This window comes from Cyprinus carpio, chromosome A2 (assembly GCF_018340385.1).
Source record: "Cyprinus carpio isolate SPL01 chromosome A2, ASM1834038v1, whole genome shotgun sequence".
Classification (NCBI taxonomy): domain Eukaryota; kingdom Metazoa; phylum Chordata; class Actinopteri; order Cypriniformes; family Cyprinidae; genus Cyprinus; species Cyprinus carpio.
Window position 1 is genome coordinate 26,389,796 of NC_056573.1, and position 10,208 is coordinate 26,400,003.

Consider the following 10,208-nt stretch of genomic DNA (forward strand, 5'->3'; position numbering starts at 1 on the left):
CAATATATATATATATATATATATATATTATATATATATATATATATTTTACTGATAACGTTTTTAGAAAATAGCAGTTTATTGAATTAATTAATTAATATGCAGTTTATTCTGGCCAAGAACTATATATACATGCATTATTAATAATATATTATTTATATTAATAATAATATACATGCAAGCATACTTTTAATAAATTAACCACACAAGAACAGCATAACCAGGTCAGTCTTTAACATTCAAACATGTATTAAAATGCACTAAATTTGACCATTTTCCCTGAATTATCCAGACCAAGTTGATCCAAACCTATAAGTACATGGTTTAATGTTTATTTCTTTACCAAAGGTCATGCCATTAAATATAAAAAATGATCAGATTCATTTTATAGCTGATTTTTCACGGCTTTGTTAAATGTCTCATGTTTGGTGTGCTTGTAGTTTGAGGTGTTGGTTTGGGTTGAAGAAGTCCTGTAACGGCTGCAGGACAGTCACGCACCAGTCTTTGACTGTACTTGCCCTTTTATTTGGATGCCATTGTCCTATTTTCATGGTCCATGAACATGACTCCACCTGCATGTCTAATGCAAAAGCCTCTTATTTTTTATATAAATTAATAATCGTTTCTTTTTCCCATGGTGCCATTACTCTCAGTTTTGGTCTGTTGTACAAGATCGAGCAGCAAAAGCTTTGAAAGATTAAGGATATTCAGATATATGGTTTTTGGCATTTTCTTCATTACGCCCACATTTTGACATTCATTTTTCTTGGCATAGATCCGCAAGGCTTCGTTCTATTGTTCTGAGAAACTGTGGAGGTGGAATGTAAGTGTCTGGATAAGTCACGAAATCAAGTTTCGATTAGTCCGGAAAAGTGGAGAGTGTTGCTTGTTAAAATTCATAAGCTGTTTATTTCATAAACATGGTGATCACGTTAACGTTCTGTATGCAGACCGTTCAAAAGTTTGAATTTAAGACTTTTATTTAACAAAGATGCATTCAATTGTTTCACATTTTCAAACAAGGACGTTTAAAAAAATTCAAATAAATGCTGTTCTTTTGAACTCTATTCATCACAGAATCCTAAAAAATAAAATGTATCAAAGTTTCTGCAAAAATAAGAACCATGCACAACTGTTTTCAACATTGATAATAATCAGAAATGTTTCTTGAGCAGCAAATCAGCATATTAGAATGATTTCTGAAGATCATGTGACACTGAAGACTGCATTAATGATGCTGAAAATACAGCTGTGCATCACAGAAATAAATTACAGTTTAACTAGATTAACATATAGAAAATGTTTTTTTAGAGCTGTAATAATATTTCACTGTTTTTACTGTATTTTTGATCAAATAAATGCATTCCATAATATTTACATTAAAATAAGCTTTAATAGAAATTATTGCACATTTTGACCGTCCTGATAAACTATAGGAATGTTTACTGTTGTTATAAAATTGTTAAAAAATATTTTAAAGTATTATTTCCACCTTGTATGAAGAAATGCAGTTGTTATGGTTACTGTTTGGTGTTCTGGACTGAAAAACATGCACTTTTCTTCTGGTTCATCAGGTTTGTGTAGGAGTCGAAAGGACAAAAGCTTTTGAAAGCAAACAGGTAATGCACACTTCCACACACCACACATTCATGTCTAGAGCTTCCATTCATAGCGATCGCATACTTCAGAGCAGGTTCTCACCGCATACGCACAAACAAAACCACAGGAATGCCAAACCTGCTGGACGGAGCCCAATGACGACTGAGCCACTGACCGGAACTGTTCCTGGCAGCGTCTTCTTGGTGATGTCTGGCACAGAGTGTGGGATTTTTGCATAGAAAAGAGAAAGAAAGAGACCTCTTATTACTTTCTATGATAACTCTATATCCATATGAAATACATAAAGTGAGGTCCAAAAGTCGGAGACCACTTTGTTTTTAGAACACTGTAAAAAATAAATAAGGCAAAAATATTTCAGATTCTTTGCATCTAAAATCATGCTCAACTGAAGCAAACGACAAACACTAAATGCAACTTTTCACTCATAATTTGTTTTAATATTAAAATAAATAAAAATAAAAAATTTGCATAAAGACGTTGTTTGATGCTCAAAACAAGACTAAATAATAAAATAATGATAAAATAAAATTTCACATTTTTTTGTTTTATACATGGGTCAAAGACGAAAAAGTGTTTAAGCATAAAAAAAGTGTAATACTGCTTTAAACTGCTGTAGTTTTTCCCCTAAAAAATGCAAAAAGTTTTCTGTTTTATTTAATTGCAATTTTGTTTTTCTGAGGAAAAAATAAATATCATACATTTCCCCCTGATTTTAGAGAAGACAACCCAGTAAAATGTCATTCAGTGTACAATCACGTCAGTCATATTTACAACAAAAATCAATTTTTGGACATATTAAAAGACTAATTACTTTCACCCCAAATACTAATGAGTTATATTTACATGTAATTTTACATTTTTAAACATTTGCCGCTATCCTAGGATTTGCCCATTTGTCAGTAGACATTTTTTTTACTAATTTAAAACACTATAAATAAGAATTTAAATATGCTCCATTATTCTTTTAGATATTTTTAATATGTACACGTCAGAATAAGCCTGTTGTTTGAATTTTTGCATAAATGCTTGTGTTACAACTGGAATGACAATTGTAACATATTTCAACCAAATTTTGATATTTCTTCATCCAAAAACTTATTTGAAACCTTAAAAGTAGACACTTTTACTTACATTTAATGTGCTTTCTATGGACACAAAATCACTTTTGTACATTTCTTTTGATGCGGACAGCTTAACGTCTTTGACCCACATACATATATATAATCATCAAGGTAATAACACAGTATTACAGTATTAAGAATCAAGCTGTACTAAACGTGGTAATAACACAGTATTACAGTAATCAGTACTAAATAAAAATAACATGCATCTTGTATGATCCCTTTTGTCTCATATATATATATATATATATATATATATATATATATAATGTAATATAGTATTATATATATATATATATTTATGCTTTAATGCTTTAAAATACTTTAAAAATATATATTTATACTTTTAAAAGAAAACATTTGAAACCGGCCAAAATATATTCAACTTTCAAATAAATAAAAACAAATTTTATATGATTTGTACTGACAACATTGTATTACATTAAAAATCCAAAACAGAAATATTTCCACTGGTGGTCTCAGACTGTTGGGCCCCTCTCTGTCAGATTCACATGTGTTACACTTAGTTTCCCAAACAGGTGCATTTAGTTTAAAAGTCTTGCTGCACAGTTTGATTTCATTTCCGCCGCTTGTGAAATGTAAATAGGGGAGTGCGTGTGTACGTGTCAGCGGGGGTGAATATGATTAACCCGCGGGGTAATAAAGCGTCCTGTGAATGAGTTTTACTGACTGTAATTTCATCCTATTATGAAACTGGAAGAGATTAGCATCGTTTCAGCGGGTCACACAAAGGATCGTCGCACGGAACCCCCGTGCTCTGTTTCAACACGGAATCCCGTCGCCTAGCAACGCGGGCTGAGCGAGGGAAGCCCTGCTTACTCTATAGACCGGGGTAGGACCGCGAGAGCGCGCGTGACGTCAAACGCCGGCTATTCACTCGCGGGGGCGCGGAGATAAAACCAAAGGAATTCTTTTACCTGGATTGCAAAAGATAAGCAGTTAATGAGTCAGTGAAAAACCGGTCGAAGGAGCACCGGAAGAAAAGCATCCTCATTTAAAGTGTCTGTGGATGGTGCAATCAAGCAGGCGAGCTTACCCTTTCATTTTACAGTGACGCGCGAGGATTTCGCGGGAGGCCGCAGGGAGACAATGCAAACTCGCCGAAATGAGCTTTAATTAGTGGTCTGAAACTGTAAATTGCAGGTGGTAAAGCTGATGTGACAGAGGCTGCATCAGAAAAATCCTCTCGGTAACATGAACCGGTTTCTGCAGTGAGTTAAAATCCACAATTATGCATTGATTTATCAGCCTGCATCGCTGTGGTTTCAGGCAAACCTGATCGGCACACCCAGATTTTTACCCAACACACAAATTTTGCATACATGCAAATCACTTTATTGGAAATCTGTCAGCTTGCTCGATGAGCGAGTTGAGATGAACAGCAAACAGAAAAATCAAAAATCAGATCTTTATACAAATCAGACAACGATGTTATATAGTGAACCTTATTCACTTTTTGTTAAACCATTCTTGTGCTAATTTTTATTTGCGATCATTTGAAAATGGTTTAATGAACAGATTTCGATGTTATTTATTTTATGTTATTGATTTAATGTATATTTTCGATTCTTTTTTAGGCCTGGTTTGTGATCATTTATATTTTGAATGTTTTTAAAGAGTTTTGTTCTTTTTGTTTTTGATTGTACACTTTTTTGACCAAAAAATACAGACAAAAAACATCATGTGACACTTCAGCCCTAAGGAGACTGGAGGGTGATCGATCGAGTGGACCCCAAATGATGATGCTGAAAATTCAGCTTTGCATCACAGAAATAAATTATATTTTAAAGTATATTAAAATAGAAAACCATTTTTTTAAAATGGTAATAATATTTCACAAAATTACTGTTTTTTCTTTTAAATCAAAATGTTCTGGAAAGGTTCTCTCAAGCGTTATGAGCAAACATTCTTTCAGCAAAATTAATAGAATAAATGTGTATTATTATTACATTATATATAGGCTACATTTAATAACGTTCTGAAAACGTTAGAACAAAAACGTTATTTAGTTTTGTTTAAGCATAATTAATAGAATAAATGTGTATTATTATGTCTTTTATTATGTTTTAGTTAGATGTTCATCTAACATTTTTTAAATGTTACTATTTGTTTTGGAATGTTCAGAGAACATTCAAACGGAACATTCCCATAATGTTTGCAAAATGATACAATTGAATGTTTGCTTAAAGTTCCAAGAAATAACCAAGAAAAAGAAAAAAAAAAACTGTACGTTTGATATGTTCAGAGAACATCAGGAACAAGTTTTCATAATGTAATGTTAACGTTAGTAAAACGTATTTTCATTAGCTGGGTTTCGGCCTGACATGCCGATAGCTGCAGTAGTAACGTCCAAATATTTAGTCCAGCTGGCACACGATTCATCTCTTAGAAGTATCCGTGGCTTTTTCCATGAATTTTCTCAGCACTATCATTTCACAGGTCAAATGGCATTTCGCAAGTTTACGGTGACAAATACCAGGTGTAATGTTAGTGTGTGAAAGTGCGCAATCAGGTAGTCATTTGGCCCAGTGTTGCCATATTTACCTCCGCCAGCATGTGTGTGTGTGTGTTTGGAAACACAGTTGCTGTGGTGATAAAGTCATTTAAAACAGCTCAAAGTCTCTAAGGTGAAGACGGATGGCGTGTGGAGGAGGACGGCTGATAAAGCAGCTCTTGCACGAGATCAAGGTTTTGATGAAGTCTTACGAAATGACTTCCGGCCGTTACACTCATTGACCTCACCTGAAATAAAAAGAAAATATGCTGTATTGCGTATGCAAACAGTCCAAATATCATTTTCTACCACACCTCTATTATACAATTAGAGGATTAATTGAGAAAATTCATCAGGCCTAAGCATCACGCTCATTATATTACTAGCAAGACATCCTGTAACAAACCTGTCAAGATCATTTCAGTCCACATTTCACAAACAAACAATAAATAAAGTATTACGTATATGAAAAAATAAGTATTTATACAGCATAGTGTATTGGTCCTACCAAATGTAATTGAAATTATGCTTTAATTTAAATCAAATGGGTTTTTTTTATAAATAAAATGAAAAAGTAAAAATTTCATTGCTATTTTCAGTATTTTTAAATCAGTATTTTTATCAAATATCAAAAAATTTACTTGAGAAGCAAAACTGCTTATATTAAGATATATTGTGTATTTTTCTTACCTAACTGAAATTTGTGTTCTCTTTTAAATAATTAACTTATAGTTTTTCTTGTTTAAAGTGTAAACCTCATAAAAGTTTAGTTCGTTTGAAACAAGATTTTTTTTTTTTTTTTTTTTTTTTTTTTTTTTTTTTTTAACGAAAACAAAATTCTTACCCAATTATAATTTTTGTTTCCTTTTAGTGTCTTCTTCTTCTTCTTCTTCTTGTTTTAGGCATAAATTAAATTAAATTTTTTGGAGGTTTATACTTAAATATATACATATAAATAATAAATAAATATAACATGCAGTTTTGCTTCTCAAGTAAATGTATTTTGATATTTATACGGAAAAACAAGACAAAAATGCAAATTAACTTTTTTTTTTTTTTTGCTGTGAATAGTGGAAAATCAAATTAGTTTTGCATATGTCTATATTATTATTTTTTTGTGTGTGTGTGTGTGTGTGTGTGTGTGTGTGTGGAGGCAGTACAGTGCTGTCTAAGTTACTGTACATGAATAATCCACAAATCAGAGCCATGCAGCAACATGCCCTGTTTGTGTGTGTTGTGGAAAAACCCTCAGCTCCACAACAGTGGTTATGTTACAGTGCTGTATATGTTGTTGTACTTGCAAACTCTGTCAGCATGAATGTACAGAAACCTGAAATACATCTCACCTGTGCGGCTTTATCTGTGATCTGTGTGAGCAGCGGAGGACACGGGCTCAAACACAGGTTCTCACCGGTATACATGACCAGAAACAACAGCCTGGCAGCCAGCAGACGGGGAGCGAGAGACTGATAGATCTCATGTAAAGACCTGCACAATACCTGTTGCCTCAGGTCAGGTTCACCTCTCCACGGAAGGACCACTTCCGGCCTGAGCGTCTAGGATCTCAGCGCTCGAGTTACAGTTAGCTAAAATCAACCTGTCATGTATTTTTAGACAGGAAAATACAAAGCTCACTAAGAGTATGTTGCATCCTGCTAGCCTGTTTTAACATGAATGCACATTAATGCCTAAAGACAACCGATGCAATGAGCATTTCAGAAAACAATCATGTATAGCTGTGTATTTTGTACAATTTGAATGCAATAATTGTTTTAAAAATGGCAATTTTATGAAAAGTAAATCGCGATTAACTATTAGTTTAACTACATTTCTCAATAGCGAGGTGGTAGCGCTGCTTTTTTCAGTGAAATCATTATATAAGATGGCAATAAATGGTGATAAATTTATTCATATTTTATACAATATTGCAATACCTATAATAAATGCTCATTCTAATTAAAAACAGACTGTCACCCAATACTGATGTGTTGATAACACCAGTATATGCTATTATAGTTTTTATGAATATTTTGAATTAGCTTCTTTTTTTCTTTATCAAATAATACTACAAAAAATAAAAAAATTCACAGTTTCCACAAAAATATGAAGCAGCACAACTGTTTTCAACATTGATAATAATCAGAAATGTTTCTTGAGCAGCAAATCAGCATATTAGAATGATTTCTGAAGATCATGTGACACTGAAGACTGGAGTAATGATGCTGAAAATTCAGCTGCGCATCACAGGAATAAATTACATTTGATCAGATATTCACACAGAAACAATAATAATAATAAAAACAAATGTAAAAAATGTATCAATGTTGTTTTTTTATTTATTTATATACCATTATAGTATTTATTAATATTTTGAATCAGGTTTTGTTAATATATTTTTTCAGTTTTCATTTTAATTTTTCAGTCTATTTATTTATTTTTATTACTATTTAAGTTTATTTTATTAATTCTTATTTATTTCTAGTCAGTAGTATTATAGTGCTTCAACTTCAACTGATTTCAGTTGAAAACAGTTCTACTTTTAAGTTTACATCTATTATTTATACTTTAAACATTATTTCAATCAACAAAAATATTTACTCTACAATAATAACCTTGTATCATACTGTACATACAGACAATTGCATCTTTAGCTTAGCAACAAGTTGCTACCTATCTAGAAAGCTCTAAATCAGTCACTTTTGAGCTTCCATTCCCATTAGGATTCTGCCTTAGTGGTCAGCAGCCTATTCAGGCGATATACAGCAAGGCAGCAACAGTAATGGAAAGGCCTCCAGTGGAGACGGTGATCATCTCAGCAGCTGCGATTCACAGCGAGTCACTTGTCAAAGGCCCTGATTCTCTGTGATGGACAACGCAAACGTTTCTCGGTTTTACATGCTGCTACTGAAAACACTGGGGTTTTTCCTCCTCCTGTTTGGGAAAGACCTTGGAAGCCGTCTGCATAGTTTCTTTCTGCAGATTTTCTCTGGGCTTCTTATTTGTTTTATTTTCTCGCCGACTCTTTCGTGAACCTCAGTGATATTTTAGCACATGTGCATGGCAACAGCAAAACAGTAACGCAGCAGATGAATTCCTGGCCCGACCGCGTTTGTGAATTAGTGATCATGTAAAAAGCCACTGTGGGTTTGAGATTGCAAACAGGCCGTGTGGAGACACAGCGAACTAACCAGCCCTCGAAATAGTCCGGCTATTTGTGCGGAGAGAGAAGAGAACGTGTGTTTGACATCAGGGACAGTTGGGCCGTCCTGTGAATGTGAATGTAGACGTGACCAGGTGTTGAGTGATCTTTTGGGCCATTATCAATGTATTAATGCAGTGCTGTGTTTTAAATATGGGAACATTTGAATGCAATAGCAATATACAGCAACTGGCAATAAACACAACTATTCAGAAGTTTGGGGTCAGTGAAGTTTTTTTTTTTAAAGAAAAAAATTACTGTTATTCAGCAAGGATGCATTAAATAAATCTAAAGTGACAGTAAAGACATTAATGGTGTTGCAAAATATATTTTAAATAAATGCTGTTCTTTTGAACTTTATAGTCATCTAAGTGGTTTCCACAAAAATATTCAGCAGCACAACTGTTTTCAACATTGATAATAATCAGAAATGTTTCTTGAGCAGCAAATCAGTATATTAGAATGATTTCTGAAGATCATGTGACACTGAAGACTGGAGTAATGATGCTGAAAATTCAGCTGCGCATCACAGAAATAAATTACAGTTTAAAATACATTCACATAGAAAACAGGTATTTTAAATTGTAATAATATTTCACTGTTTTACTGTATTTTTTTTATCAAATTAATGCAAACCCCTTTGTGAGCAGAAGAGACTTCTTTCAAATACATAAAAAAATTATCTTTCAGACTCCAAACCTTTGAACAGCAATGTAGTTTTTTGTTCTCTTATTACAAAACTATTTTTAATTGTTATTTAAAAATTACTACTTTAATTATTATTGTTTTTTAAATGTGCTATACAACAACTGAATTATCACTTTTCATTCATGGCTTAATATGTCTAATAATATGTGTAATCATGTCTAATAAATATTACAAAACACAAGAAAATGACTAAAACTATTAATAGAATATTAATAGAAACTATGATAGTACAATGATACTAAATCATCACTGGATCTTTCTACTCACCCTCATGTTGTTTCATAGCTGTAAGCTCTTAAAAATACAAAAATAATTTCTGAAGAATTATTATGCAGCTCTTTTATATATATATACAGATACACCCATTAAACTCCAATCTCGTGTTTCATGGAAGAAACAGAAGAATACATGGCAGGAAACAACACAGAGCTTTATAAATGATGGATTTAGGTGAACTATTCCTTGAATTCACAAGCCACGGGACAGTTTTTGCATTGGTTTTACCGTAGAGAACCGTAGAGGATCTGTGACGATGATTTCGGTTGACAGAAGGAAGATGAGACTAAGAAAAGAGAGAATTCACTTCAAAAGAGCACTTTGCTGCCCGCATGCTTCTACTAACCAACATAAACACAGCGTATTCTCCAAGTACCCTAACCCTCATAAAAGACACATTTATAGACGTGCGGATGGAGGGGGCTCATTACAAGCCCTCTTTTTTGTGGCCGATTCTCCTGATGTGGCTTGGATTTTGGCTATTTTCACTTCACCCTCGAATTTTCTCCGACCAGAGGAATATCTCCAACCCCTCGGCTTTACCCAAACCCAGCTCTGGGATGATTACTCCACTCTGAGTGTAATTACACAGAGATTCTCCGGCTGTTATAATGGCAGGAGTGAGGGGTCAGACGCCCACAGACCAGCCCGACGTGTCCGTCTCGCTGGCTTATTTTTTACGTGATCGGTGGCACAGAGCAGTATTGGAGAGCAGTCCGGGACGAGAGGCCACGCGCCAATTATGGTGGGAGTACACAAATCACTCAAG